General features: G+C 38.2%; 1 long non-coding RNA gene across 1 annotated transcript in view; it reads right to left on the bottom strand.

Annotated features, from left to right (window-relative positions):
- LOC105551260 overlaps positions 1 to 14,747 on the bottom strand; it is an 84,907-nt gene that overhangs the window by 28,148 nt on the left and 42,012 nt on the right. Inside the window, exons 5-6 of the long non-coding RNA XR_001007844.1 lie at positions 10,274 to 10,351; positions 8,539 to 8,694 (exon numbers count right to left, since the gene is read on the bottom strand). This is a non-coding gene — a long non-coding RNA (uncharacterized LOC105551260). The remainder of the gene's footprint in view (positions 1 to 8,538; positions 8,695 to 10,273; positions 10,352 to 14,747) is intronic.

The following is a 14,747-nucleotide window of genomic DNA, read 5'->3' as shown; positions in this document are numbered from 1 at the left end:
TCCCACTCAGATAGATCCCTGAAACTCTAGGTTCTAGAGAACTGGATGCTAATTTCCTCATTCTCCCAGGGGGACAGAATGACAAATTCTACCTGCCTCACTTCCATCTCCCTCCACTCCATTTAAAGGCTCCCAGTTCACTGTTCAGTAAAAGGAAGGAGCATTTTCTCAGAAACCAATTCTCTAGGTGAAAGAAACCTAGGTGAGGATTCCCAAAAGCTAAAGACTTCTCACAGAAGTCAGGGCATTTTATATCGCTCTAGGAAGATAACCAAGGGGATTGAAGGGATATTACTGTACAGAAAAACAATAACATTTAAAACCCTCAAACCCCACTAAATTCCTTATATGACAACCAATAGTGATGCTTAATATTTTTTGCATGACTCAATAGTCAGATACAAACCTCAACTCAGTCACAGAACTCTTTCATCCATGCTACTCATACAGAAAAGAGAAAAATGATGGAAAACTTTCTAGCAAGGATTTTTTTTTCCTTTTTAAAGTTTATCCTGGAGTTGAGGGAGAACTTGGAAATAAGATTCTGATTAAGAAGAAGTTATCCTCATTGAGACAGGCACCTCCTAAGACACCCTTCCACAAGCTATCAGCACATGCTTTACACATTGTGAAGTCATGGCTTTCTCACGTCTTCATCTGATTCCTAATTCTTTTTCTCATCTAGCAAAATGTTGCCAGGGATTTTCACTGAATGTCATTTTCACTGAAGAGGTCCCAATTAAGAATTTTTGGATCTCGGACTGAAAACCTTTCCAAGATAATTATTATAATCCAGGGCTTCAAAGGAGCAGAAATTCAAAGGAAGGGAAAGAATTTCAGTAGATAATCTACAGGATGGCTGCCATTGATCCTCCCCTTGTCCTGCACTCCTGGTTTTGCCCTTTCCCTGTGAGCTTACTGCTGAAAATCTGTTAGGCATTTCAGCAAAGGTCATGACATTTATTACCGCTTAATATAGAGCATAAAGTGGAAAAAAGGTTGACTCCAAGGCTGCAAGTCCAAGAGAAAAAGAGAATGGAGTAGAGATATAGGCAAGGGAAGGGAAGATGATGAGTGACAGTTGGGAATTTGAGACTAAAGAGAAGGTGTGAAATGTAGCTTCAACGATAGAGTAACAGTTAAAGCCTTGAGATAAAAAAGTTGGCATGTGCATCTATGTACACACACAGATATACCCCTATGTTCAAGGCCTGGGTTTTGGGGGTAATCAGGAGTAGGAGGAAAAAAAGAAGAAACAGAAGGACACAGTGAAGATAGGTTAGAAAGGCAGGGGGAAAAATTCCAAGATGTTCCAAAAGCCAAGAGAATATTTTACTACAGGGCAAACATTAACCCAAAGAAAGCTGGTGATAAAGCATTAATATCATACAAAGTAGACCTAAAGGTAAAATGCATTGTCCCAGGTAAGAAAGTCATTATATGATGACAAAAGTCAATTCATGAGGAAGATACAACAATCCTCAGCTTGTATGCAATGAATAACACAGTCTCAAAAATATATAAAGTAATAATTAAAATAACTTAAAGGAAAATAAACATTCTACTATCAATCATAGTGGGTGATTGTTACACACTTTTCTCAGTAAATGACAATCCTAATATCAGTAATGTCATAAAAATATCTCTAATAGTGGTGTTTATTGAGTTCCAAATTTTTAATAGTAGTCTTTAATATTTTTACCTTATTTATCTTCCTCCTATTTGAACATTTGCAACTTGAAACATGAGTTCTGGTCAAACCAGTTCACCAAACATATCTTATTGGTCTCACTTTTATTTCTCACCTTAAGTTATATCCCCTAGCTGAAATGTTCTCTCCCTTCAATAGATTTTTTGCCCCTGCAATTGTAAGAAGGGTTGAAACAAGACTGGCATAAGTAGACTTCTGGATCACAGGACGGAAGGAGTATAAAGATACATGGGCCTCAAACACAATGCCTCAGCTTCCCCAAGAAAATTGTGTTTGTTTCTACATCTCCCTTCTGGTCAAGGGCCACTCATTTCAAGCACTGTCCAAGAACTCAGCCTGGACCAAGCTTTGGAATAACAATCTATGTAGTATGAAGAGCAAGGAAGACCAGAAGTCAATTGTGTCTTCTCTTTTCAGGAAAAGCCAGTGGTCTGGGAAGGCAAATCACCTGGGGTTGGCTCAATGAAGCAGAGGAGAAAAAATGTGTCTGAGATATCATGCCAAAACCTGACAAACAAAGGAGAAAACAGAGAATAAGCTGAAGGTACCAATGAGTGAATAAGAAATAGAGGATTAGTGAGAAGCTAACATACAAGTTGAGTCTGGTGGAGATTAAGTGTAATAACTTATACTGTGAAGTTTTAGATCTGGTGTTTTGATCCTACCTCTTTGGCATTTAAGGCTACAGGGAATGACTCAGTATCTTGGGATAGACCCCTGGCATTCTGTCTTTTCTGTCAGGCAAGACTTTATCAGAATCTAGGCATGCTTTAAACACAAGGCATGCAGAAGGAAGTATACTGCTTCCCTTTGTGTCTCCTGTAGTTGTGATGCACCTGCAAATAGCCAATACATATAAAGGAAAAAGTCATGATAAAGATAATGCTCTGCCCTGGGCATGGTGGCTCATACCTGTAATCCCAGCACTTTGGGAGGCCAAGTCAGGTGGATTACCTGAGGTCAGGAGTTTGAGACCAGGCTGGCCAATATGGTGAAACCCCATCTCAACTGAAAATACAAAAATTAGCCAGGCATGGTCCCAGGAGGTAGAGGTTGCAGTGAGTAGAGATTGTGCCACTGCACTCCAGGCTGGGCAACAGAGCAAGACTTTGTCTCAAAAATAATAATAATAATAATAATAATACTCTGTCTGCAACTCCTCCTAAGGGCAAGAAAGGCAGGTGAGTAAATCACCTTCCTGTATGAACCTATGGTTCTGGTTATGATTGTCTACAGTTTATACAAAAAATATAAATAATTCAAAGCTAAGTGCCAATTGATAGTTTTAATAAATGCATAATTTCACAGCATGAAACCTTTGTTGTTTGCTCATATCACTTGCTGTCTAAAACTAAAACAGCAATAATAATATATATGATATGTAAGATACACCCTTAAATAGAAATAGCAAAAACCCACATGATGTCAAAGGAGGCTCTTTTTCAAACAACCAAAAAGCCATGAAAATCAATGAGCCCTGGAGGAGCTCCACCCTTGGGATCCTGTCTAAGAATCAGAAGATATTTACTAAATTGTGCTGTTTTATCTCACATAAAAGAAACACACATAGACGGTCTAACCCTTAACAGTCTCAGCAAAGCTCACGTCAGAAAAACAAATTCACTCAGGTTCAGGTTGAGGCTGCCACCAGCATAGGCAACTAGGAAAGGGCTATTGAAAAGGGTATTCTGTTTTCTGAGGAAACTTTTAATGTTAAGAGCCTCTACTTTTTAGAGTACTGTGAAAGCTCTGCTGAAAAGAAACAAATGTAGCAAGAGCAAGTAGTAGTGATATCAATAATATTAGGGATAACAGCAGCTGCTGAGGAGTTTTCCCATATTGTGACTGACCAAGAGGAGTCTCACTGCTATTAAACAAACAGGGGATGAGATTCAACAGTTGAGTACAATAATCTTCATTTGGGTTCACCTGAAAGTAAGACTTAGCACCAGACTCTACATTGTAAAGAATTTCCTGGTCCATCAGGGTTTCCATGTAAATAAACAAAATAATTCCGTTTTAATACTTGGATGTCTCCTGAGGTCAAAGACTGAAGTTCAGGTTCTTTCTTGGTGTAATGCCAGTTTTCCATCCTCTTTATGCCAGACTCTGCATTGTTTTTCTAATTTATACAATAAAATGCTGTTTGTTGAAAGAAGATCACTAGAGGGTTTGTGGGAGCCCCTCAAATACTTCATTCATTTTTAATGGGGTACTTGACATCCCACAAAGTTCACACACATGAGGAAGAGATTGCACAGTGCAAACTGGTGAAAAAAAAATCCATTTTCTATCCCTCCAGGAGCATGCTGATAACATGAGGTGACTAGTACATAGTATATTTCATAGGACAGCTTTGTAAATGGTCATGCCTTTTAGCACAAAACAAATTAAAACATAATCATAACCCCAGTACCACTGTTATCACTGGGTGGCATTCTTCATGATTAAATGTATAGCACATTCTTTCTAGGCATGCCAGGGTAAAAGCTGCCAAATTCACAATGGCAATTTATTTCAAGTTTTCAAAATAAAAGTGATGTACCAAAAATTTGTTTTTAATGTATCAACTTTTTATTTTTTCTCATGCACTTATTTGATGCACTGTTTATTAGCAAAATTGACATTGCCCTTGGATGTCCATAACACTGGCTATAAAATGGGGTAATTATATCTAGTTGACAACATATCTAAAAGGTTTAATATTTTAGCTACACTTTGAAAATTTGTATGGTTTGAATGTTTTTTTATAATATTGTCTCAGAGGTTAAAAATGTATTAAAAATGTAATTTTTATAATATTGTCTCAGAGGTTCATTTTGGTTTTTTTGGAATTTTTGTTTTTCTTTCCAACTTTTATTTTAGGTTGAGGGGGTACATGTGCAGGTTTGTTACATGGGTAAATTGTGTGCCATGGGGGTTTGGTGTACAGATTATTTCATCACCCAGGTAATGAGCATAGTACCCAATAGGTAGTTTTTCAGTCCTCACCCACTCCTGCACTCCACCCTCAAACAGGCTCCAGTGTTTATTGTTTCCTTCTTGTGTCCATGTATATTCATCATTTAGCTCCCACTTATAAGTTAGAACATTTAGTATTTATTTTTCTATTCCTGCATTAATTCATTTATGATAATGGCCTCCAACTCCACCCATGTTGCTACAAAGAACAGGATTTCATTCTTTTTTATGGCTGCACAGTATTCCTTAATGTATATGTAACGCATTTTCTTTATCCAGTCTACCATTGATGGGCATTTAGATCGATTCCATGTCTTTGTTATTGTGAATAGTGTTGCGATGTGCATGTGTCTTTATGGTAAAACAATTTATATTCCTTTGGGTATATACCCAGTAATGGGATTGCTGGGTCAAATGGTAGTTCTGTTGTAAGTTCTTTGAGACATCGCCAAACTGCTTTCCACAGTAGCTGAACTAATTTACATTCCCAACAGCAGGGTATAAGCACTCCCTTTCCTCTACTACCTCACTAGCATCTGTTATTTCTTTGCTTTTTAATAATAGCCATTCTGGCTGGTGTGAAATGGTGTCTCACTGTGGTTTTGATTGGCATTTCTCTAATGATTAGTGATGTTGAGCATTTTTTCATAGGCTTATTGGCCACGTGTATGTCTTCCTTTGAGAAGTGTCTATTCATGTCCTTTGCCCATTTTTTTATTGGGGTTGTTTGTTTTTTGCTTGTTAATTTCTTTAAGTTCCCTATAGATTCTGGATAGTAGACCTTTGTTGGGTGCATAATTTGCAAATATTTTCTCCCATTCTGTAGGTTGTCTGTTTACTCAGTTGATAATTTCTTTTGATGTGCAGAAGCTCTTTAGTTTAATTAGGCCCCATTTATCTATTTTTTGTTGTTGTTATTGCAACAGCTTTTGGAGTCTTTGTCATGAAATCTTTGCCAGGGTCTATGTCCAGAATGGTATTTCCTAGGTTTTCTCCTAGGGTTTTCATAGTTTTACGTTTTACATTTAAGTCTTTAATCCATCTTGGTTTAATTTTTGCATATGGTAAAAGGGAGGGATCCAGTTTTAATCTTCTGCATATGGCTAGCCAGTTATCCCAGCATCATATATTGAATAGAAAGTCCTTTCCCTATTGGTTGTTTTCATTGACCTTGTTGAAGATCATTTAGTTAGGTGTACGGTTTTATTTCTAGATTCTTTAACCTGTTGGTCTATGTGTCTATATACCAGTACCATGCTGCTTTGGGTACTGTAGCCTTGTAGTACAGTCTGAAGTTGGGTAGTGTACCTCTGGTTTTTCTTGTTGTTTGGGTTTCTTGTTTTTGTCCGTTTGTTTTGCTTAGAATTGCTTTGGTGTTCAGGCTCCTTTTGGTTCCACATGAATTTTAGAATAGTTTTTTTTTTAATTCTATAAAAAATATCACTGGTAGTTTGATAGAAATAGCACTGAATCTGTAAATTGCTTTGGGCAGTGTGGCCATTTAACAATATTGATTCTTCCTATCCATGAGCATGAAATGTTTTTCCATTTGTTTGTCTTCTCTCGATTTCCTTCACCAGTGTTTTGCAATTCTCGTAGAGAACTTTTACCTCTCTGGTTAGCTGTATTCCTAGGCATTTTATTTTTTTGTGGCAACGGTGAATGAGATTGTATTCCTGACTTTGCTCTCACCTTGGACATTGTTGGTGTATAGAGATGCAACTGATTTTTGTGCATTGATTTTGTATCCTGAAACTTTGCTAAAGTTGTTTATAGGTCTAGGAGCCTTTGGGCAGAGACTATGGGGTTTTCTAGGTATCAAATCATGTCATCTTTACAGACAGAGTTTAATTTCCTCTCTTCCTATTTAGATGCCTTTTCTTTCTCTTACCTGATTGCTCTGGCTAGGACTTCCAGTACTATGTTGAATAGGACACATTCTTACCTTGTTCTGGTTCTCAAGGGGAATACTTCCAGCTTTTGCCCATTCAGTGTGATGTTGGCTGTGGATCTGTCATAGATGGCTCTCATTATTTTGAGGTATATTTCTGTGATGTCTTGTTTGTTAAGGGTTTTTAACATGAAGGGAAAATGAATTGTATCAAAAGCCTTTCTGCATCTATTGAGATGATCATGTGGTTTTTGTTTTTAGTTCTGTTATATTCAGTTACAAGTCAAATCATTATGGAATGTCCAAATATTCTCCCAACACTCTAGTTTAATGGTGTTGAATATCATTCAAAATAAATAGGCCATTTCCTAAATATTTTGAAATCTATTCTTAAGGTTTCAATTTACTGTAAAGAAACCTAATATATGAAAAGCCAGATTTACAGAAAGGATAAATTGGAGAGGGGATGTTATTTACATTTTCTTATGGAGTTTACCACAGGATTCCTTCACAGCAAATCCCTGTGATGAAATGGAGAACCCACGGGTCTTAAGTGGGGTTCCTACCCCTACGTGCTTTGAGGAGTTTTCTTCTGTCAGCTTTTGAGGGATCAAAGAAAAGGATTTATTACTTTGGCAAAGAGTGAACTTTTCTCAGTCTTTCCTGACTGCCAGGATCTGCATTTAAGAGCACGTCCAAGAGTCTGAAGCAAGTAAGCCACCAATCTTTGCACTCTGTGTGAGGAAGGGCACCATTGTCAGTTTTCCACAACCTCAGGTCTTCTGTTCTCAGCCTTAGGTAAGAGGTATTCTTTTCTCAGTCAGTGGCCTCACCAGCATTACCAGGGCCAAGACTTTCTCATGGTGTTAGGTACACACCTTCTTTTCAATGGAGTCTACACCTCATGGAAAGAATATGAGTGTTGGATTCTGAATCCCAATCCTGACTCCACCACTTAATAGCCAAGTGACTTCAATATTCTAGAGCTCCCATTTTTCCATCAATAATGGGGGTGACAATATCCAACTCATTGCAAAGTGGGAGGTTAGGTTAAATGTTGGTAAACCATCCAGTGTTGGGCCTCATATGTAACAGATTAACAAATGGGAGCTTCAATGATGACAGCAATTATCCTGGATGTTTCCTAATGGTCTCTTCTTTCTCTTGTCCAGTTTTGTTTGCTTGCTTCCTTGTTTTCTTATCTGCTTTTAATGTTCTTCCAGTAGGCTTTCAGTTGATCTAGAGGTCCTTTCTCTTAGCCTGCATTTACCCACATGTCTTACTCTCCTTCTTCCCCAGCTAGCTCAGTAGGTCGGAATTCCCATCCTCCTCAACAGAAATCATCACTACGTTTTCCTAAACCCCATCTGGAGCCAGACACTATTTTCACAGAACAATAGTACATCTGCTTGTCATTACAGTTCAGCTCCCCTGGCTGCAGCCAGGCTGAACAGGATGCCAAACCCACAATGACTTCTTAGGAAAAGGGACTCTGTCAAAGCTTCTCTGTACATTGAAAATAAAATTTGATTTATAAAACCCTCACTACACAGGTAACTTTCAGGAACAAATCTGTGGTTCTTGAAAGGTAACGCTCATAGGTTTAAAAAGAAGTTCTAAACAATATTTGTCCTTATACTGAGCCTTTGCCTGGATAGGAAAGGGGACAGGAATAAAGGTAACTAACATTTATTGTCTATTTTGTGTCTTAGTGCTGTGCTAAGTGTTTTGCAACCATTATGTTACTTAATTTTCATAACTATCCTCATAAAATAAGGATAATTATCCTCACTTTACAGTGAGGAAACTGAGATTCCACCAGGTTAGCCCAAGGAATAAAGCTAGTCAGTGGCAGAGCCAAGACAGAAATTCAAACCTGTCTCACCAATACAGAATGGTATCTCATGACAGAGAATGCTTTATGACATATAAAACACAGTAAAACACGTTCTTTCTGCTGGCTTAAATATTTTACCTGGTACTTTGGATCACTGGAGGCTGAAGACCCTCCTAGAGGCAGCAGTGAGAACACTGACACCTTCGGCATGCAGGTGGCTGCAATACTCTGGGGTTGCATAAAGTCTTAAGGATCAGTCTGATCCCTTTCTCATTGCAGAAAGCTCCTAATCACCTGGTTGGGAGACTTTTGATTTATCCCTTATAGTCATACAGAAAGCACTAAACCTGCTGACTACAAGTTAATCCTCTTTTCCTAGAACTGTGCATGGACAAAGGCATGGAAAGACGATGGCCTCCACCATTCAGAGGTGGACAGGCAACAGACCACCTGGGCAGTGGCCCAGGACTCCAGCCTTTTCTGAGTACTATAGCATGATTGGAAGCTCAAATTCAACTGGAAATATAACCTGAGAGTGTAGAAAATTATATTTATCAGGCCTCCTCTCAGGGAGTGTATGTGGTGGAAAGGGATGCTTTAATAATCTTCTTAGGATAAGAGAAAGAGACTGCCAAAGGGTGTGATAATGTTATGGCTGATGAGCCCTCAACTGTGTTCTAATGAGGTAAGGTCAGGATGACAACAGGGCTCTTCTTTGGTAGGGTGAGGTCTGTATATTTGGATCCAGAGCTGGACTACACAGGACAGGCTGAGCACTGTCACCCAGCATTTGTTCATACATTCATTCATTTAGTCAGTCAACACATATGTTTTGAGTGATTACTATTAATATATGTTCTATTTGAGGTACTGGGGATAAAGCAGTGCACAAAACGACAAAAAAGGACCTCAGTCTGGTTTTTCTTTTTTTTTTTTTTTTTGAGGTTTTCACATTTTTTTCCAGCTTTATTGAGATCTTTATGCTAAATAAATATTGAAGAAGACTTAAACTTATCTCATGCCCCCAAAGTAGCTAACTAAGCAAAATGCACAATGCCCTTCATGTTGTAGACTAAAAATGACAGACATAATATAACCAGCAATGTTTTCAAAATGGTTAAAATTGAAAGACAGGCTATCCCAGGTATCAGAAATGCAAAGGAAACATAAAACTGAAGTGGTAACAGTGGCCCAGGGAGGAGACTGGAATAACTACAGGGCCTCATCTGTTAAGTGGTAGGTTTTTAGTATGATGAGTGTCAAGAGACATGGCCTTGGGCTTATGTGAAATAGAGAGCCAGAACTGAAACTCCTAAATAAAGCTGATATGTCAAAGTTACATACCCACAATGAAAGGGACTAAAACATCTGTGCATCAGACCAGGGATGTGACACATAAGCAAGGAGTGTGTCTCTTCCTAGAGATTTTGGGTGAAAAATCAAAAACCCCGGCCCGTGCTTTGCCCAGGTTGAGAGTCCAAATTTATGCCAAAAGATGCTAGAAATTAATATAAAAACTGGTTCCAGACTGGCATATAGCAGAAGCAAATCCAAACCATTCTCTAGGGCACACAGACTTTATAGAAAACAACCCTGCTGAAGATGAGCTCACAAAGCACATGCAGAAATAATCTACATTGAGAGAGAATGAGTCAACAGACTTAAAAATTGGGAGAATTAGCAGGCCCAAAGAGTTGAGATAGTAAAATAATGTGGAACAATCTATAAAATAAGAATGTTTTTAAAGATTAAAGAGAGGAATGAGTAAAAACTATAAGAAAAATACTGAGTACTATGGGGAGAAAGTTAAGATTATCAGTTTGTTGGTGTGTCAAATGACTAATCTGTCATGAATACCAGAATATTTACCTACCTTGAGTGCCCACATGTCTGAGTTTAACTCTGCTTCCATTTTATGGCTCTGTAATTCCATGTTACATTTAGAAAAGAACTATGCAGCAACACAAAGAGCAGAATTAGAAGTATTTTATTAATGTTTAAAAACTCAATTCAATGTATTCGTCTTTCCTTTGAATAACAGAGGACACTAAGAAACAAAGACATCGATGGCATTTATCCTATTGTGAGTCAGAATGAAGGTTGTTTTTAAAACAAAGAACTCCCAAAATACAGAGGTTTAAATAGGGTACATATTTCTCCCGCTCCTAAATAATAGTCAGGCAAGCCTATCTTGGCAAGGCAGCTCTGCTCCACCAGGTCATTCAAGGATTCAGGTTCCTTCTATCTCATTTATCTACTATGCCCCAAGGCATTTTACTTAATCTTCATGTCAAAGCTGGGTCTCAAAAGGGCTCTGTTTCACTTCAGACCAGATCAAATGGGAGCACAGTCCTGTTTTTTAGGCTAAGGTGTGGAAATGGCGCATACTGCTTCCACTGTCATTGCTTGGCCTGACCTCAGTGACATGGCCTTATCCAATTAAAAGCATACCTGGAAAATATAGTTTTTAGCTGAGTAATCATGTGTCCAAACAAAATTCTATTACTCTGGAAGAAGGGGGAAATGAATTTGTAAATCATCTAACAGTGTGTCAAATCTGTAATTCTAGCAAATATGGGGGAGGAAGTAGTTAACTAAGTTTTTAAAAATATATGTTTTAGCCTATCAGTCAATCACAACTCTTTTTCAAAGTCTTGCTATTAGCTCAGCATTGTGAGTAGAAGAAACAAAAAAATGAGGTGGCAATCTAAATAGAAAAGACTATTCACATACATTCATTGAAATATAATTTTTTAAAGTATGCAATTAAGTGCTTAATTGTAAAGATCCATTTCTAATTCCAGGCCTATATTTTCTTCCACACTCTTCCAACATGATACTTTCACATGTGACTTTTCCTAAAATTTGTTCCGTATGACACCCCCAAGCCAGAAACCGGAAAGTCACACTGACTTCTCTCTCTTTCCCCCACCCCATAATCAGAATGTCATCCATTTCTATTGGTTCTACCAACAAAATTCCCACTCATCTCTCTTCTTGCTTCTTTTCTAGCTCAAGCTCTCATAATTATTTCTTGCAAGGATTATTGCACAGATCTTAAAAACTTCCATTCTCTCTCCCCTTCTAACTATCCTGTATATTGTTTTTTGAGTGATCTTTCTAAAACAGGTTTATCCATCTGTCTATCTACTGTCTACTTTGTGCCAGGCACTGCTCTAGGTGTTTGAGATTCAGCAATAAACAAAACAGATAAAGATGCCCTCATGAAGCTTACGTTTTAGTAGAGGGACACAAAGAATAAATGATATACAAAGTAAATGAATACATTATGAAAATATATTAGAAGGTGATAAACATCATGGAAAAAGGAAAAAGTAGAGCAAAGTAAGAGGGATTGACAGTGTTGATGCGGGGAGGGGGATGGCTGGCCAGGACTCAGATTTATTGATCAGAAAGTTCATTAAATGAGAAGATAACACTTAAGCCAAGAAGAAGAAGGGAGTTGGCCATGAAGATCTGAGCATAGAGAATTTTAAGAGGTATGGCTGAATTGAAGATATGTGGTAGGAGCCCTACCATCATGTTCCAGAAACAGAAAGGAGGCCAGTGACTTTGGAACAAAATGAGCCACTGTAGACAGCAATGGAATCAGAGAGAACTGCAAGGACTTTGGTGTTCACTTTGTATCATGAGACAACAAGTTTTTGAACAGAGGAGTGACATAATCTGACTTAAGTGTTTAAAAAGACCACTCTGTTGTACTGAGAGTAGATTATTGGCCAGGTGTGGTGGCTCATTCCTGTAATTCCAGCACTTTGGGAGGCCAAGGCGGAAGATCACTTGAGGTCAGGAGTTCGGGAATAGATTATTGGAGGAGGGGATGGAGAGGGAGAAGGAAGGGTAGAAGTAGGTGGCCCAGTTAGGAAGCTATATTGTAGGCAAGAGGTGATGGAGGTTTCTACAAGGGTAACAATGGTGAATGACTCTGTTATAATATATTTTGAAAACAGATCCAACAGGATTTGATGTACGATATGAGAGCAAGAGAGAAGTCAAAGATAACATCATGGCATTTGGGGCTAAGGAAAGGAAAGATGGAACACACTGCCATTAGCTGAAATGAGAGACTGAGAGGAGAGCTATGTGGAGTTTGCAGGGGGGTCAGGAGTTTGGTTTTAGAATAATAAGCTTGAGATGTGCATCTAAGTGAGAATGCCAAGTAAGCAGCTGGATATATACACCTGCAGTTCAGGCAGGTCTGGCCTGAAGATATGATAAAAAATGCAATAATTGCATACGTGCAGGCACTGTGCTAAGCATTCTACATATGTAACTTATTTAATCCTCACAACAACCCCAAGAGGTAGCAGGAAATATTATTATCTCTTATTTCACAGGTTGGGAAACTGAACCACATAGAGGTTAAGGAACTTACCTGAGGTCACGAGAATAGTTTGTGGAAGAGCCATGATTTGAATGCAGGAATATAAGTGCCAGAATGCATGCCTTGAGCTACAATGCTACAGCCCAGGTAATATTAATAAACTCAGGAGTCTTTAGCATGTGAATGATATTTAGTTATGAGTCCAGGTGAGACCACCAAGGGAATATAACAGAGAAAAGAGAGTCTGAGGAATTTGTTTAAAAGTAATATGGAGTGGATGGAGGGAAGTAGGTAGGAGAATAGATGAATAAGGTTGGCTCTAAGTAGATAAATACTGAAGCTGGGAAATGGGCACAAGGAGTTTCATTATACTTTGCTGTCTAATATATGTATGGCTAAAATTTTGCATAATGACAGGAGAAAAACGAAGACAGAGGGATGAGGAGGAACTATTAAAGGAGGCCAAGAAAGAGCGCCACTGAAACAGGAACAAAACCAGGAGCATGCTATCCTGGAAATCAAGTGTCCTGATTGTCTATTGCTGCATAACACACCCCCAAAAATCTATGGCTTAAAAATATAACAATTATACACAGTATAGAGATTCCTCAAAAAACTAAAAGTAGAACTGCCATATGATCCAGCAATCCAACTTCTGGGTTTATATCCAAAGGGATTGAAATCAATATGTCAAAGAGATACCTGCACTCTCATGTTCATCACAGCACTATTCACACTAACCAAATTATGGAATCAACCTAAATGTCCATCAATAGATGAATGGATAAAGAAAATGTGGTACATAGACACAATGGAATACTATTCAGCCTTTAAAAAGAAGGAAATCCTGTCATTTGCAACAACATGGATGAAACCAGAGGACATTATGCTAGACGAAATAAGCCAGGCACAGAAAGACAAATGCTGCTTGATGTCATGTATATGTGGAATCTAAAAAAATCAAACTCATTGAAGTAGAAGAGCAGAATGGTGGTTACCAGAGGCAGGGGGTGGAGAGAGGGGAAATGGAGCTGCCAGTCAAAGGGTACCAAGTATCAGTTATACAGAAGGAATGAGTTCTGGAGGTCTATTGTGCAGCATGACCACTATAGTTAATAATAATGTATTGTATTCTTGAGAATTGCTAAGAGAACAGATTTTAAGTGTTCATACCACCAAAAAAAATAAATACATGAGATGATAGATATGTTAATTAGCTTGATTTAATCTATAATGTATACATATACCAAAACATCACAGTTGTGCTCCCTAAATATTATTTGTCGATTAAAATTTTTATCTAAAAATAACCACCATTTATTTTATTCAGAAATCTGCAATTTAAGCAGGGCTCAGCAGGGACCTGTCGTCTCTGCTCCTGTAGCATTGACCATCAACTGGGGTGACTCTCCTGGGCCTGAGGACGCCTCTCTAAAGTGGTTCATGTACGTGGCTGGCAGACATCAGCTGGGGGCTCAGCCAGGGCAGGCCTATCTCTAATCTTCGGTTAATCCCCAGATTGACTAAAGATAAGTAGTGCAAACAAGAATTACTTGAAACTTCTTCAAGCATGTGCCTTACTCTCAACTGACAAATGACCCTTCAGAGAACACTAAGAAAGGTTCCTCTCATGCTGGGACTGTTTCCTTTACAGCAATGACAGGAAGTGAGGAGAAAACATTTGTTATTTAGGTATTTGTCAATGCCAGGAGAGCCCCCTGAACTTTACAGCAAAAAAACAAACAAACAAAAAACTCTGAATGTGTTGTTGTTTCTTTTCTAATAAATTTCATTATGTATATTTGGGGCTTAGGATATATTATGGGACACATATAGATAGTAAAATTGTTACTATAGTGAAACCAATACATATCTATCATCTCATGTAGTTACTCTGCATGTGTGTGACAAGAGCAGCTAAAATCTACTTATTTAACAAAAATCCCTAATACAATTTTATTAACTATAGTCCTCATGTATCACATGATCTCTAGACTTGTTC

Source organism: Mandrillus leucophaeus, unplaced genomic scaffold (assembly GCF_000951045.1).
Source record: "Mandrillus leucophaeus isolate KB7577 unplaced genomic scaffold, Mleu.le_1.0 Scaffold513, whole genome shotgun sequence".
In the NCBI taxonomy this organism is placed as follows: Eukaryota; Metazoa; Chordata; class Mammalia; order Primates; family Cercopithecidae; genus Mandrillus; species Mandrillus leucophaeus.
This window is presented reverse-complemented; position numbering and strand designations above follow the sequence as displayed.